This window comes from Portunus trituberculatus, chromosome 40 (genome assembly GCF_017591435.1).
Source record: "Portunus trituberculatus isolate SZX2019 chromosome 40, ASM1759143v1, whole genome shotgun sequence".
NCBI lineage: Eukaryota > Metazoa > Arthropoda > Malacostraca > Decapoda > Portunidae > Portunus > Portunus trituberculatus.
The window spans coordinates 19,774,584-19,792,474 of record NC_059294.1 but is presented as its reverse complement, the minus strand read 5'-3'; the positions used below and the strand labels follow the sequence as shown (position 1 = coordinate 19,792,474).

Sequence of the window (17,891 nt, the reverse complement as noted above, 5' to 3'; positions counted from 1 at the left end):
CTCTCTCTCTCGCTGCCAAACGTTCCTTCATGCCAAGTCTTAATTCGCAATGTTCTGTGTACGTGATATTTGCTGCTTCATTGTCGCTCCATTTTTAAACTGTCATGTCCATTATCTCTGCCTCACTTATGAACGGATTTTTTTCTCTCTCGCGTCGATTCATTAGTCAAGTCTCCATATTGATAAAGCTAAGAAGATTTGATGTTTCTTCAGTATTTTGTATCTGTCGAGTCTGTAAATCATACCTTTGTTCACACGAGATTTAAATCCCTTTCTTCTTTTTTCCTTTTTTTTTATCATCATCTTTTTTTCACGTTTACATATGATTCTGACTTTTGTGTACGTAAATTTAACTTATCTGCATTTCACTCTCTGTTTTATCAATCATTTTTTGTATTGCTTTTGTACGAGTCCAACATTTAATTATTTTTTTTCCACTCTGTTGCTTCCTAAATTTCTGCTTCACTTGAGCACAAATTAATCTTTCTTTCCCGTGGCCATATGACCCCGTTGGTGCGGCGCGTTTCATGTAATCCATTAATCAGTCCTTCTTTTTCCTTCCATTCGCTACAAAAAGAGGTTCGCGTGACTAAGGTTTGCTCGCTTCGCTTCAAATCCTGGTACTTCCTCCCTCACCTCTCCACACCCGACCCGCTGCTCCCCGCCTCCCTCTCACTCGCTATATCGGATAAAAAAAAGCCCTGAATCATCGCTATTTTCCTCCACTTTTATTGTCCTCTCTTTCTTTTTCCCCAACAGGCCTGTCCGAGTTTCCCCGACGCGTGAATTATTTTTCGGGTTGACGAGCACAGGGCGGAGGGAGAGAGGGAGGGAAGGAGGGAGGGAGAAGGAAGGGAGAGGAATATAGAACAGCTGTGCCTTACAACCTCTTCTTCTTCTCTCCTTCTCTTTGCTTTCCATTTCCTTCCTTGCAGTTCTTCCTCTCTACCTCCCTTCTGTCTCTTTTCATATCGCATTACCACCTCCTTTTCTTCAGCTTCTCTTATCCTTCCCACCCCCCGAGGCGTCCGCTTCTCCAGGCTTCTCCTGTTTTTCAAATCCATTCTTTTCTTCTCTCTCAACTCTCGCCCTTCCACATTCCATACCAACGCACTCTTTTCTTCTATACCAGCCTCTACTTACACCAACCTAACCCAACAGCCTCCACCTTTAACACACACACACACACACACACACAGTCATAAGAGGGAGGTAAAGCTCAGTTTTCCTAAATGTTTAATACGTTACCAGACTAAATGTTTAATTGGTTTTAATTGTGCCGCCTTTGCGTGTTCATTAAAAAGTTAAATCAAACAGTACCTATCTCGGGAACGAAAAAAAAAAAGAAAATGAAAACGAAAATGAAAATGTAAATGAAAATCCCTTGCCGGTAATAAGAGAATGTGGTATAGCTACGTGAAGCTGCCCACGTTATATTAATAAACGCAAGGACATAATCAGATGCATTGCTGAATATATCACCGTCGCTGAGGATTTATACAAATTCATAATAAAGAACGAACAATATCAACCCGCCAGAAAAAAAAGAAGATATAAAAATGCACGATGATTAGTGGTGCTGTTGTTGTTGTTGGTAGTAGTAGTAGTAGTAGTAGTAGTAGTAGTAGTAGTAGTAGTAGTAGTAGTAGTAGTAGTAGTAGATGTCAAAGCAGCAGTAGTAGAACAAGCATAAATAAAGCAACAACAGCACTAGCAGCAGCAGTACCACCACCACCTCTACCACCGTCACCATCACCACCACGACCACTACCAACAACCACAACAACAAAAACAAAAACAACAATAACAACAGCAGTAGCACTAACAGCACCAACAGTAGTAGTAGTAGTAGTAGTAGTAGTAGTAGTAGTAGTAGTAGTAGTAGTAGTAGTAGTAGTACAAGCAGCACAAATAAGCAGTAGCACCCCCTCCCCACCCGAGTCGCAGCAGTAATAATAGTAATGGTCGCAATAAGTAAAGCAAGGCGGCAGTGGACTCCGTAATTGAGTCCCGCACACGGACGCGCCTGCATAATGAGCACTGACCAAATTTTCGCCCGCCGCCGCTATCAAGAGTCTGGCGCACTTCAGCCCGACTCCCGCCCTTGTCTCCGGGAGTGGTGGGGCTGTTCTCTCCTCCCCTGGCCTAGCGAGGGCCGGAGTGGGGCATCTGGAGGAGGAGGAGAGCAAGGGGACGTGGCGAGGCTAGAGGAGGAGGGGGTCGATGGAGTGAAGGGCCCCCAGAGAGAGAGAGAGAGAGAGAGAGAGAGAGAGAGAGAGAGAGAGAGAGAGAGAGAGAGAGAGAGAGGAGAGCAGCTTCAGAGGGGGTATAGTGGGTATAGTGAATGGGGAGTTGGTGGTGGAGGTGTAGGTGTGTTTCCCCTTATCCCTCTCCCTCGTCTTTCTTTCCCCCCCCTCCAAGGTCGCCTGCCTGTGGTGGTGGTGGTGGTGGTGGGGTGCAGGGCCTTTCATTCACACCCCTGCGGCCCCCTCACCCCCTGCTGAGAGAGAGAGAGAGAGAGAGAGAGAGAGAGAGAGAGAGAGAGAGAGAGAGAGAGAGAGAGAGAGACATAAATGTACGTAAGAAAGACACCGAAATTCATAAACGCACCTTTTTGTCACACACACACACACACACACACACACACACACACACACAGTCCTACCCGAAGATCGGTCTATGAGCTCTGAGCTCGCTCCGTAATGGGGAAGACTGGCTGGGTGACCAGCTGCAGACGACCGAGGTGAATTACACACACACACACACACACACACACACACACACACACACACACACACACACACACACACACACACACACACAGTTTTACATGAACACAAATGTACGTACAGCGTCAGTGCAATGATGGCTGACAAAGAGAGAGAGAGAGAGAGAGAGAGAGAGAGAGAGAGAGAGAGAGAGAGAGAGAGAGAGAGAGAGAGAGAAACAGCTGCTCGTTCCGCCCTTCCTAACACCCTGCCTATCAGCATTATTGTTATTAGTTATTATTATCATTATTATTATTATTATTATTACAGTGACTATTACTGTCATTACGTTCACCATTAAATGGAAAAAAATATATATACATACATATGACGCGTATCGTTACGAATTCAAATCACATTCGTTATTAAAGTCAAATTAACAACGGGCAACACGAAGGAACGAATTACATGCAAATGAAATACATGCGAATATTTTACAGCGCAACTCTGGAGCAGCGGCAGAGTGGAGTAGGATGTTCCCGGCGCGGCGGCGAGGCAAGGCTGTGCCGAACTCGGAGTATTATCCCCGAGCTGTGTAAATTTTCTACAATTATACGATAATAATTATGCCGGGCAAATACATACATAACGAAGCATTCTCGAGGTAAATACAGAAAAACACCTCCAACAACAGGACGGTGCTTCCTGATGGGGTATGCACTAAAACGGGGTTGCGTCTGTATGTTGTGTCTGACTACCGAGTGCCGTCTCAACCACCACCATCAGGACATGCAGCCACCCACCCACCCATTGCCGCCACCACCACCACCACGCCTCCGAGACTCGTTGGCGGCACCATAACTGTGCCAAGATAAACAAAACACTGTTCCCCGCAGCGCCTGAACAATGATTAACACGTGCATGGTTCATTAATGACTGTCAACCTCAAGTAAACAACCGGCCCGCTCGCCAGACCGCCCGCCATCACCACCCTGCGTCTCCTCGCTTCACTTCCCCTTTTACACCACTTTGTTTCCACTTCAAGCCTCTCAAAGACTTGCCTGGTATATCTTGGATGTGTCATGAAGAGCGTCCTATCCTGGAAGATCCATGGACGATTAAAAGGAAGCAGATCACACACACATGATTATCACGCGAGCACGAACACCGAGAAGTAACAACTGAGGCACCTGCGCGGACACTGACGAGTGATCAGTGATGACGTGAAGTACTTAAGTTTACTTAATGCGTCATGTTTGTCCTTCCGGTTGTTTTCGGCTAAAAGTCAGGGGACCGAGATGAATCCATGAACAGGTAATGAAATGGAGAAATGAATGAATGAATAAACAATACTGTGCTTTCGTTGATAGGATAGTAAAACGTTAGTATCATAATTATCATTGTTTGTTATTGATGATTATTATTGATCATTTTTGGTGAACAATGGTTGCCGAAATTCATTCAAGGAAGGGCAGCAAGGAATGAGAAAACTGATAGTCTATATACAAAACAAAATGTATGCGGTTGATAGGTAACTAACTGCTGTTATCATTTTCGTACCCTCGCGTGTTTTCGGTAAAGCGTCAACTGCCGAAATGAATCCACAGACAGGCAGCACAAGTTGACGGACTTTTAGTCTGTTTGCTCCAAGTCTTAAACAAAAGTTACTGTATATGCATATATGAATTCTTATATGCAAAAAGTTTACGTGAAAGTCCGTAACACTCTGCACAATATTGCCACTTCACCACCACAACCTTTACCACTACCAACACCACCACAACGCCACCAACAAACACTACATATTACCACATACCCACCACCAGACCCCATCTTACCTCCTCTTCGGATGCCTCCTCCCCCTGTACCACTAACACACTCGTTACCAGTATTACCACCCACGCACACACTCTTATCAGCGCCAGGCATAGAATAAATGTGGAAAAAAGGAGCTACAGTACAACCACTTTATAATATTTCCCTCGAATATACACTACTGCCGTACTTCGGACAAGCCTGGCGTCATTGAAAAAGGTACAATGGGTGTTTAAGGGAAACGAGAGCTCTCATGGAAGCTTTTTTTGTTAATGTACGTGCCTCAGTATTTTTAATGATTGTTGTAATTCGAGTTTCATCCATTTGCAAATTATTGTATGTCATCTAGTCCTCATTAAAAGAATAAGAAAATAATTGGCTATTACTGCCGTATGAGAGAGAGAGAGAGAGAGAGAGAGTGAGTGAGAGAGTGCTGGCAGTAGCAGCCACTGAGATTAATGCAATACCAGATACCATCAAAAGGCTAACACAAAGCATATGACAACACGTTAAAGAGGACGCCTTATCCCGTCGCCTTGCTTCTAAACACAGTGCCGGAGGGGACGGTGCTCGCCTGTGTACAGTTGCACTAACTCATCATCATTAGGGTGTTGCGTTCACGTCAACAAGATGGATACTGAGAGGGTTCATGCTGTATGGTAAAGATAAACAACGAGTTGCCTTGCTCAACTCCTAGCATATGGGTGCTACTTTTCTTGCTTTTCTTCACTTTTCTCAAGAAAAAAAAGCCTATACAATACTGTGGACATATATCTTCTAAACATATATGCGTATTTCGTGCATATTGTACATGCATTTGTCAAAACCTCAACAAACAGGTGGATAGTTCTTAAATTTTCTCTTTGTTTGTGGGTTAATTTCGGTCACTGAGGCATTACTGAAAAGAATCTGAATGAGAAATACAGCGACAACAACCTTCAGGAACATTTGTTCTCTACCAGACACATAAGCTTTACATTACTCATGCAAACAATTCAATGAATGTAAAGAAACCGAGATGATATGAAATGACTTAAATATGTGTGCGGGGATGGGAGGAGGGAGATTGTCATCTGTTGGGGTGACGTGGGCCTTCGAGTTTGCTGACCCACACCAATATGCTGTATCTGAGTGAGGCTCTGCGCCTACACTGATTACTTCCCTTTCATCCGCTAGAGATGACAGGCAGGCCGGCAGGCGGTGACGTCACGCGGGCCAGTCAGTCAGTTTCCTCGTTTGTGTTGATGTTAGTGCTGTCGCTCCATATCACTACTAATCGTGTGTAATCTGCTTCTTTAGAATCATCTAAGGCTATTGCAAGATGGGACGCCTTTTCACAGAGCAGCCGGGACAGTGTGGTAAGGTAAGGCGTAGTGAGGAAAGGAAAAGAGATGAGGCAGGGTGGGTGGTTTTAGCAGTGTGACAGGCGGGTTGTTTACTGAGGGCGACATTTATTAAAATGAACCATGAACTCATGCCTACGGTGTTGTAGGTGGAGGACTTCTTACACTTTACAAAAACATACATTATGTACGAAAACACACATGGTCTTAATATACTTAGCATGCACCACCACTCACCATCTTATCACTACGACTACTTGTACTGCAGGACAAAGATCTCCGTCCAATCTCCTCGCACTTAGGTCTACACATCCATTCCAGCTTGTCATAATTAAAATCCTTCTCTGCCTTCACTCATCTGCCTGCCCTGCCATCTTTCACAATCTCCAGTGTAGCTATTCTATTACTCTACATACCACACCACGCAAACGTCATCCAAACTGTCGACTTAAACATCACCACTCCTCCAGCACGTCTTCACCACTCGCTGACAAGATGCCACCACCACAGCACCACCTCAACTTCACAAATGTTTCTTACATACATATACACATGTTGGCTTTAATGCACCACCAACACAAAGTTGGCTTCCCGCTCCCAAGCCACTGCACCAACACTGCTAATACAACACACTGCAACCACCCCCCGAGGGGAGGCTAGAGAGGATTTCAACTTTAAGAACAAGAGGCAGCAGAAGGCTACATGTTAAATGGGGAGATGAGGTGTGTGGGGTATAGCAGAGAGAGAGAGAGAGAGAGAGAGAGAGAGAGAGAGAGAGAGAGAGAGAGAGAGATTAATAAAGTGAGTTTAGCCTATAAAAGAAGGATTTACCAAATTAAAAACTGTATATCAGACAAGATTTATGGGTCATTTGACGTCTAATGTGTCCCTGTTTACACTGAAAATATAATGAGAGAGTAATAGGCGCATACTCTCTCTCTCTCTCTCTCTCTCTCTCTCTCTCTCTTAGTGAAAAGAAAACGTGTCATTCATCCCGTTTTTTGTTAATGCTCCTGGGACGTTCAGAACACAAGGGGGACTATGAGAAAATTTTTTGCAAGGGAACGTTGCATTTTACATTTCGTTCTTTCCTCCTGTTGCTGTCTCCCTTCGGTTCCTTATGCGTTGGTGTAGAGTCGTGATGCTCAGGTCCATTAAGATACGCGATGACCGGGATATTGTATTAGTATGATTGCAGTTAGGCAGGATAAGGAAGGTTCTAAGTTGATGGTTGTAGTTGTGGTAGTATTAGTTGTTGTGGTGGTGATGGTGGTGGTGGTGATATGTGCTTTTCTATTTACTTGTGTATTATTTATTTGTTTATTTCAATTTTTTTCATGTATTTAAGAACTGCATATTTGATTTAGGAATTTTGTTTACCATCTCTCTCAGTGCAAGTATTGATCTATGTCTTTCAATATATCCAATCTATCAGTCTATTCATTTATGTATCTATCCAACTAACTACTAATTTATCTACCTTCTTACCATCTATCTATCTATCTTTATATCTATTTATCTATCTACTCATCTGTTAATTTATATGTCCTGTTTTTCTTTTTGTTTGTCTGTCTCTTTGTCTATCCATTTATATATTTATCTCTGTCTATCCATCTATCTATCTAACAACTCAGTAAGGTTCTGTGTTGTGAGATGAGGTCAGAAGTAAACAAAAAATTGACAGCAAAAAACAGACACACTCGCGAAATGATAAAAGGGACACGAATATTTTCAGTATAAACGATTTTTCAGCAACCAAAATTCTCCGTCAGTGAACTAGTTTCTGAATTCATAATACGAATAGAAGAAAAAAAATATAATAGTAATTGTTATCATAAAAATAATGACATGAAAAACCACCATCAGTCATTTTATCTTTATTTTATGTTGTTCCATTTTTTCCAAGGGAGCATATTTTCTACATTCGCTAGATAACGTATGAAACAAAATAATGCATTCAGGCCGGGAAACAAAAACAAAATATAACAAACACACACACACACACACACACACACACACACACACACACACACACACACACATAATATTTCCAAACATACTCTTTTTGCATTACATAATTACTGATCTCGTTTAGAAATTGTAACCACACACACACACACACACACACACACACACACACACACACACACACACACACACACACACACACACACACAACCTATTTCCAAACATACTCTTTTTGTATTACATAATTAGTGATCTCGTTTAGAATTGTAACACACACACACACACACACACACACACACACACACACACACACACACACACACACACACACACACACACACACACACACACACACACTATTTCCAAACATACTCTTTTTGTATTACATAATTAGTGATCTCGTTTAGAATTTGTAACCACACACACACACACACACACACACACACACACACACACACACACACACACACACACACACACACACACACACACACACACACACACACACACACACACACACACACACACACACACACAACATAATATTTCCAAACATACTCTTTTTGCATTACATAATTAGTGATCTCGTTTAGAAATTGTAACCACACACACACACACACACACACACAACACACACACACACACACACACACACACACACACAGAACAAACGGGATAAAAACACAAACACGTATTGTATCCATGTATATGAAATTTAAATTTGACGAAAAGGTTAAAAAAAAAAGGAAAAATAGAGAGAAAAATAGAGAAAATATTGCGGAAAAAAAAAATAAAAAACACATCAAACATCAGTGACGTTTGATGATGTTTTGACGTGGGCAGTGCGTCGTATTAAAGCGCCGTCCCCTGTCCCATGAAATCGTCAAAAGATGTAAATGTTATGCATGAATACAATAAACTCCATTTGCATATCAGAGCTGCATGCCCGACACGGTAATTAAACTCAGGTGCTAAATAATGACAGAGGGATGTTTACAATTTACCGTGAAGGTCTGTGAGATTGAGCGACGGTCTTTTTCCTCTCTAATTTTTTTTCTTTTCTATCATTTCTTTCATTTCGTTCCTTTTCATCTCTCTGTCTCTCTTCATACATTTTTTTTCGGAGACTGTTATAAAAAAGGTTATTTATTATGGTTTTCTGAAGATTTATTTGATGGTAATTTATATATGTATGTTATTCATCAACTTTTCGTAGTCGTGTTTCTATCTCGATGTATGTACGAGTATGGAGAGATTTTCGTGTTTGAGTAGGAGTAGAAATAAAAAAAAAGCTGGAAAAGGATTTATTTCACGTGCGTTTACGGTTAAAGCTGAGAATTATGGATAGAGAGAGAGAGAGAGAGAGAGAGAGAGAGAGAGAGAGAGAGAGAGAGAGAGAGAGAGAGCTTTGAAGTCCTTTTGTACGTATGAATAATTTTTTTGTAGATGAGTAAAAAAAAAATAGCGTTTCAGAGATTAAAAGGGAGAAAAATGAAAACCAAACCAGATTTCGTAAAATAAAACGAGGAAAAAAACATGTGGGTAAAACACTTCTATACGTACACGTGTATTAAAAAAAATGCATATATTCGCGAAAACAGAAACAGGTGAGCAAATAAACGCTAACGATATCATACGCATGAGATAAAAAAAAAAAAGAGAGAGAGAGAGAGAGAGAGAGAGAGAGAGAGAGAGAGATGTGTAGGTAGAGTTACATATGTACGCTCTACTGCAGGTATTAGAGTTTTCTATTGTCAATTAAGTCATTCTTCTCATCATTTCACACTCAGCCTTTGTTTTGTTCCTCCTCGTGTTGACATGTGATTACAGAGGGTCGTATTACACTCAGGTATTCTCTTTCCCGTCCTGACTCCGCTCCGGAATTTGATGAGAGGAACAAAAAGCGCGTTTGGTGAGAGTATAATTACTAATCAGCTTGCTTTGGGGATCTGAAAAAAAACATTATAGACTCGTGTAAGTGTTGATTCATCTGTGTGTTTTCGTGTGTGTGTGTGTGTGTGTGTGTCACGGATTAAGGCACGTGGTTAGACAGTGTGCTATACTAATGATGATAATAAGGCTGGTGATAAAAGTGATGATAATGATAACAGTAATGATTTAATTGCTGTAGTTATATATTTTTTTTTTGTGTTAATAGCTGGCTAACATTGCTGTAATTATCATGATCATTACAATTGTTTTTTGATATGGTTTTTACATATTATTATTATTATTATTATTATTATTTTTGTTATTATCATTATCATTGTCATCATCATCATCATCACCCCCCATTGCTACTACTACTACTACTACTACCACTACTACTATTTTTTTTCTTTTTTACGTTGAGGCCTATAGCGCCTGTAGGCTCACTTGAAGAGTATGTAGGAAGCGCTGTTCAGCTTCCGCCCATTAGTGACGCAGACAATTTTATTTATAGTGGTACCCATATTAGGGCCCATATCACCACCCAGGCTCATCTTGGGTGTAACCACCTAGAACCTGGGTATCATGGTGACATGTAGGTAACTTTAAACCACTCGACAAATGGCAAAGTGTTTAAGGCTGTACGTGGTGGGATTCGAACCTACCCGTGGACGTCTGCCCGATCCCACGCTCACCACCTTATCCACTACGCACGCCATCGCCTCCTTATAATGCTGCTGTTGCTGCTGTTACTACTACTACTTTTATGGTATATGTTGTTGTTATATTGTTGTTGCTATGAGCAATATATGTGTGTGTGTGTGTGTGTGTGTGTGTGAGAGAGAGAGAGAGAGAGAGAGAGAGAGAGAGAGAGAGAGAGAGAGTCAAAAGTTTTATTCTGAGATAAATTCAGGTCCTTATCAAACTTTGCCAGATGTCACGCCAACTGTGTTGGATTGTAAGACTCTCTCTCTCTCTCTCTCTCTCTCTCTCTCTCTCTCTCTCTCTCTCTCTCTCTCTCTCTCTCTCTCTCTCTCTCTCTGGACTCAATGCACGTTCATTTTTGTAAAAAAGTGTCCCAAATTAAATTAATTAGAGAGAGAGAGAGAGAGAGAGAGAGAGAGAGAGAGAGAGAGAGAGAGAGAGAGAGAGAGAATATTCTACCATGTTTTCTCCAGCAGTAACAAAAACTTGATTCTTTCTCACTTCCATCTGACTCAGCGAAATTCAAAATCTTCTCACAAGTAACCCTAAATAATTTTTCGTCTCTCTCCACTCTCGCTCCCTCCACCCACACTCCCAAGGCGCCCCTACACCCGTGCCTCTCACCCACACACGCCCTCACAACCCCGCGCCACCCTCACCATCCTTTCCACCTCCATGCACTTTTTGACACTCCTACCCTTGCGCTCCTTCATGCTCTCCCTTGCATATCCTTTGACATGCCCTCACGTTTCTCTTACGCTTTCCTCAATTCCGAGACTCCTGTTTGCATTCTCCATCCCATTCTGTAACTTCGCCTCGCCCCAACCCTCAAGACTTACTAGGCTCCTCCATACAGATTCCGGTTCTTCCATGTATATTAAGTGAGTGCACACTGATGTACACACTTCCATACCTTCTGCGCACACACACACACACACACACACACACACACACACACACACACACACACACACACACACACTTTCCTTCTTTTAATTTTTTATGTGTTTGTTGTTCTTGTTCTTGTTGTTGTTCTTGTGTTTGGTCCTCTTTCCTCTCCTCGTTTTGTCTTGTTGTTGTTAGTGTTGTTTTTGTTTTTCTTTCTCATCTCTTCTCTTCTCTCCTTTCCTCTCCTCTCCTCTGCTCTGCTCTGCTCTACTCTTCTCTTCTCTTCTCTTCTCTTCTCTTCTCTTCTCTTCTCTTCTCTTCTCTTCTCTTCTCTTCTCTTCTCTTCTCTTCTCTTCTCTTCTCTTCTCTTGTCTTGTCTTGTCTTGTCTTGTCTTGTCTTGTCTTGTCTTGTCTTGTCTTGTCTTGTCTTGTCTTGTCTTGTCTTGTCTTGTCTTGTCTTGTCTTGTCTTGTCTTGTCTTGTCTTGTCTTGTCTTGTCTTGTCTTGTCTTGTCTTGTCTTGTCTTGTCTTGTCTTGTCTTGTCTTGTCTTGTCTTGTCTTGTCTTGTCTTGTCTTGTCTTGTCTTGTCTTGTCTTGTCTTGTCTTGTCTTGTCTTGTCTTGTCTTGTCTTGTCTTGTCTTGTCTTGTCTTGTCTTGTCTTGTCTTGTCTTGTCTTGTCTTGTCTTGTCTTGTCTTGTCTTGTCTTGTCTTGTCTTGTCTTGTCTTGTCTTGTCTTGTCTTGTCTTGTCTTTTCTTTTCTTTTCTTTTCTTTTCTTTTCTTTTCTTTTCTTTTCTTTTCTTTTCTTTTTTCTTTTCTTCTCTTCTCTTCTCTTCTCTTCTCTTCTCTTCTCTTCTCTCTCTCTCTCTCTCTCTCTCTCTCTCTCTCTCTCTCTCTCTCTCTCTCTCTCTCTCTCTCTCTTATACTTCTTGGCCTCTCCAGGTCAGTTACACCTGAACTCACCCACGCCTCCGAGTCCTCACACCTCCACTTCACCACCCACGTCTCTTCCAAGCTTCCTTTCCTACCACTCTCTCTCTCTCTCTCTCTCTCTCTCTCTCTCTCTCTCTCTCTCTCTCTCTCTCTCTCTCTCTCTCTCTTATCTACACCCCCAAGCACGCCCTCCCTGCCACTTCCAGTCAAAGGGCGTCACAATACTCCCAGCGGACCGAAGGAAGGGAGAAGCCTGGCTAACTCTGATTGGTGAATGGTTGCTCAAACGTTTCTTTCGGCTTTATTACTCCTCCCACCTCTCTCTCATCTAGTTTTCCGTCATTCAAATTTTCAGTCTTCTAATTTTCTGACATTCCAGTTATGTTTTTTTCTTGAGTAATGTAACTGTTAAACTATCTAGTGATCCATACATTCAGTCATTCAGTCTTTTTTTTTTTATAATTTTCAGTTTTCTTACTATTAGACCATCGAACAATGTAGTATCGAACCCCCTTGTCCCCTGGTTATCTAAGTATTCTGAGTATTAAACCATTCGTTCAGTCTTCCGGTCATTCATTCAATTTGTCATAGAAATAGTATAAGAAGACCATTTATCTTAGTAACATTATTCCTTAACGTCATTTATTTGATATTTTTCTCGGTTTCGTACACTTTTCATCTCTCTCTCTCTCTCTCTCTCTCTCTCTCTCTCTCTCTCTCTCTCTCTCTCTCTCTCTCTGACAACCTCCCATCGCACGTCAATCATTAAAAATTCGTGAATGGGAAAGCTCTGAACAGGCAACCCCACCCAACCAACTTATGTACTTTTCTCCTCTCCGCTCCATCCTTTCTGTTCAGGTTTGCACAGCTTGTCGGCAGGGAAATCACTTCAAGGAATTATGGGCTAAAGTCTGAATGGTGCAGATTACATATATATGAGCTGAGCGCCTGACTACTTACACTGCTACTCCTTTTTGCCTCACCGCCGCCGCCGCCACCACCTCCCTCCGACGACGCTTCTGGGCATAAAAAGTGTGGTCGATATTCCGAGAGTCTTGTGAGGAGAGATTGATATAGATTGAGTTACTGGGGGTGGGAGAGAATGAGAGAGAGAGAGAGAGAAAAAAAAGAGAGAGAGAGAGGTGGGAATGGATGAGGGGGGTTGATTGTTGAAGTTTTCCACATCATCATTCCTTTCCACTCCACTTGCAATCATCTCCACAGAAAATTCTTCACTAAACGTCCACTTCCTTCTCTTATTTTCCCTCCTGCTCCTCCGTTACCTCCATTCTCACTGCCGTCACTGTCACAATCACCATCATCTCTGCCACGAGCATTTCCAACACACTCAGCGCCACGTACACCACCACTACCACCTCCACAACCACGCACCCTTTCCCTTACACCACCACCACCACCACTGCCGCCACTGCTGTCACCACCACGTCAATCTTCATCAGCATCCCTGTTATCATCAAGTGTACCACATAACAAGAATTCCTCTCTGCCATCACCAAGAGCATCAACCAAATTAACCACCACCACCACTACCATCACCACCACCACCACCACCACCACCACCACCACCACCACCACCACCACCATGTAATACCCGCAAACAGCAACAACATAAGCAGAACACAGCAACAACAACAACAACAGCAACACACAGCAGCAAGAACAGCATTATAGACTCGACCATCATACAGGCCAGCGGTGGAAAACTAATAACGTTTGGCGTAGTGAAAATGATATCAAAAAAATACTTCAAAAGCAATTTTTACAAGCGGAAAGGTATTTTAGTAAGAGCAAGCGCTTGATCGAAAAGTTTTATTATCGCTATTTTTTTGTTACCATTATTTTTATTATAATTTTGGACCTGTTATTATTGTTATTTTATCGTTATTATTATTATTATTGTTATTATTATTATTATTATTATTATTATTATTATTATTATTATTATTTTATTTATTTTTTTCATTATTATTATTGTTGTTATTAATATTATCATTGCTATTATCATCATTATATAATTATTGTTATTATTTTTATTGTTATCATTGGTGTTTGCGTTTGTCATTATTATTATCATTATTATTATTATTATTATTATTATTATTATTATTATTATTATTATTATCAATATTATAATTTTCATTATTTTCTTGATTGATATAAATTTCATTATTTTCATGGTTAATACAATTTTTATTATCATCATCGTCACGGTCATCATTATTAGTATCATAGTCTTCGTTGTTATCGTCCTCGTCGCTGTTGTTGTTGTTGTTGTTGTTGTTGTTGTTGTTGTTGTTGTTATGATGATAGTAATACTGTTATGTTGATAATGATGACTGTGATAACAAAGACATAGTTATTTAGTAGTAATTGTTGTTCTTGTTGTTCTTGTTGTTATTGTCGTTGTAGTTGTTCTTGCTATTGTTGTTGTTCATGATGATCTTTTTGTGATGATGGTAATATTGTTATTATGATAATGACTGATAACAAAAACTAATATTTATTATTATTCCTCGTAAATAAACAACAACAACAACAACAACCACAACAACAACAATAACGAGATCCACTATTACTTATACTACTACTACTACTACTACTACTACTACTACTACTACTACTACTATGTACTACTAACACAACTATTAACACCACCACCAGCACCCCTCTCACAAACCAGCACTACACCTTAACACAATTTACACCCTCACACATACTGCAGTGTTCGCTGTTGCCTGCTCCCGCTGAGTGAATGACAAGCGAGGAAGAAGCAGAACAAAAGAGACCAATTTAGAGGAAGAAAATAATGTTATACAACACGTAGAGCATCGAGAGAGAGAGAGAGAGAGAGAGAGAGAGAGAGAGAGAGAGAGAGAGAGTACTAAGAGGAGGGAAAGGGAAAGATAGATCGATAACTCCCCTCACGGAAGGCGATAGATCCGGGTTATACAGACATGAGTAAACAAGTGTCGCGTAGTGGTGTGACAGCCAATCGATAACACAACCCGCATCTACTGTTGTGCTAATGTCGTGTCGAGCTGCCGAGAATGCTGACAAACATTGGCCAGGCGTGAGTGTTTGTGCGTGTGTATGTGTTTGTGTGTGTGTGTGTGTGTGTGTGTGTGTGTGTGTGTGTGTGTGTGTGTGTGTGTGTGTGTGTGTGTGTGTGTTTGTCGGAAAGCACTTAGTGAGGATGTGCGTGTATTTGTGCACATAAATTTAGAGTGTACAACTATTACATGTATTCGTGTGCGTATGTGTGTGTACATACTTACGCACATGTATATTAATGTGTACATCTGAGAGAGAGAGAGAGAGAGAGAGAGAGAGAGAGAGAGAGAGTGTGTGTGTGTGTTACCTCTTCGATTAGTAGTGTTGCAATTCGAAACACTCACCCACCAACCCACCCACACACACACACACACACACACACACACACACACACACACACACACACACACACACACCATCTGGGCACGGGGTGTTTTTTAAGTGTAATCTGGAGAGAAGGAATGGACGGGCAAGAGCGAGATGGTCTGATTGGGCGAGCTGATTGGAGATTTATTGGCAGGAATTGTGTATCAGAGAGAGAGAGAGAGAGAGAGAGAGAGAGAGAGAGAGAGAGAGAGAGAGAGAGAGAGAGAGAGAGAAATCGGGTTATCTCCTGTAAAGAAATACAAAAGAATATATTTTCATCTACCTTCTGTTTTTTTTCCCTCCCTTTTCTTCCACCTTTTCTTTCTCCCTAACCTTTCCAGTGGCCTGTCTCACGTAGCCAGCAGGTAACCTTTTTAATTAACTTCTTTTATACCTGCCAACGCCTTTTGTTTCTATGGACACCTTCAGGCTGGCCGAGGAAAATAAAAAAGGGGTGACGGGGTAGGGAAGGGAATGATAGTAGAAGACTTCGTATACAGAACAAAGAAAAAAATATTCCAGAAGCAAAGTAAGAAGTATATTGAGGAAGGCGTTAATTAATGTGTATAGCAGCGAGAGAGAGAGAGAGAGAGAGAGAGAGAGAGAGAGAGAGAGAGAGAGAGAGATTAGCAATTATAGTATGTGATATTTTTCTGTTTTCTTTCTCTCTCTCTCTCTCTCTCTCTCTCTCTCTCTCTCTCTCTCTCTCTCTCTCTCTCTCTCTCTCTTTCTCTGTCACATCAGTAGCTACACATCTACCTCTAATTCTCCTCTTCTATTCCCCACGCCTTCCCCTGCGTCACTGTGCCTCACTCTGCCTCTCCCTGAGTGGCCAACTTGCCTCAACTCTCCCTTGCAGGCAGACAACCGTGAGATGAAGTCATAACAACCGACTTACAACTCCGCCGTGTTATTAGACCCTCGAGACTCGGCTGTAATGACTGTGCTGTGAGGCGGGCCGCTGTGAGGTGCCGAGGTGTGATGAGTTAGGGGAAAACTCACGGCGGGTTCTCACAGCAAGGTGCGCTTAGTTTGAGCGATGGGTTCGGGTGTGAGTGTGTGAGCGAGGGAGGGAGGGAAGGCTGGAGGGAGTGTGTGGAGGGAGAGGGAGAGGGGAGGAGGTTGGTGCTGATTTTAAAGCAGACATGAAGTTTCCTACAGAACGCTGAATCGACTTTAAAACTGTTCACGTTCCTCCTTCCATCATGTAATTTAGTGTGTGTGTGTGTGTGTGTGTGTGTGTGTGTGTGTGTGTGTGTGTGTGTGTGTGTGTGTGTGTCTTTTTTCACAAAACCAAGAATGCTGTTAAGTTCTTGCTCGGAAAAGGATTTGAGTATGTAATTTAGTGCGTGTGGGACTGGCTCTCTCTCTCTCTCTCTCTCTCTCTCTCTCTCTCTCTCTCTCTCTCTCTCTCTCTCTCTCTCTCTCTCTCTCTCTCTGTGTGTGTGTGTGTGTGTGTGTGTGTGTGTGTGTGTGTGTGTGTGTGTGTGGATGCTGCGAGATTCTTGCGGAGGGAAGGTTTAATCAGGTTCCCTCAGATTGGAGTGTTGAGGGTTGCAGTTACAGATGATAAGACACACAAACTTAGTACAGTGTTCCTCTACTGAACGTATGTGGAGCTTTTCACGGCGGTGTTATTGATCGAAAGGGCGAGAGATTGACGGAGCAGAGAAGGAAGAGAGGAAGGAAGCAATGAGGGTAAAAGAAGAGAAAGAAAAAGAGGGACAAAAGGAAAAGGGAAAATTAAGAAGAGATATGATGTCGTAGAATGTGAGAGGAGACAGAGTAACAGAGAAAAAATAAGGTCGTTTGAAGGGAGAGAGACGGAAGGGAAGAAACAATGAGCGAGGAAGGAGAGGAAAAAGTAAAGGAGACAGAAGACAGGGAAAATTAAGAAAAGGTATGGTCTCGAGGAAGGTGAGGGGAGAAAGAGGGATACAGAAAGAGAAAAGGAGTAGTTGGTAGGTAACATTGAGGGAAGGGAACGACCAATGAGGAAGGGAGAAGGAAAGGGATCAAGGAAAAGGAACAAAGGAAGGAAAATTTAAGAAGTAAGGTGGCAGGAAATATGAGAGAGAGAGAGAGAGAGAGAGAGAGAGAGAGAGAGAGAGAGAGAGAGAGGTGGTTTGTAGTGTGGGTAAAGATTAAAGGAAATAAGGAGAAGGAA

The 17,891-nt window shown here is 41.9% G+C and overlaps 1 protein-coding gene across 1 annotated transcript in view; it reads left to right on the top strand.

Moving 5' to 3' along the window:
* The window catches only part of LOC123516054 (roundabout homolog 2-like), a 305,146-nt gene that overhangs the window by 73,397 nt on the left and 213,858 nt on the right, over positions 1 to 17,891 (top strand). The gene's annotated exons all lie outside the window — the stretch shown is intronic.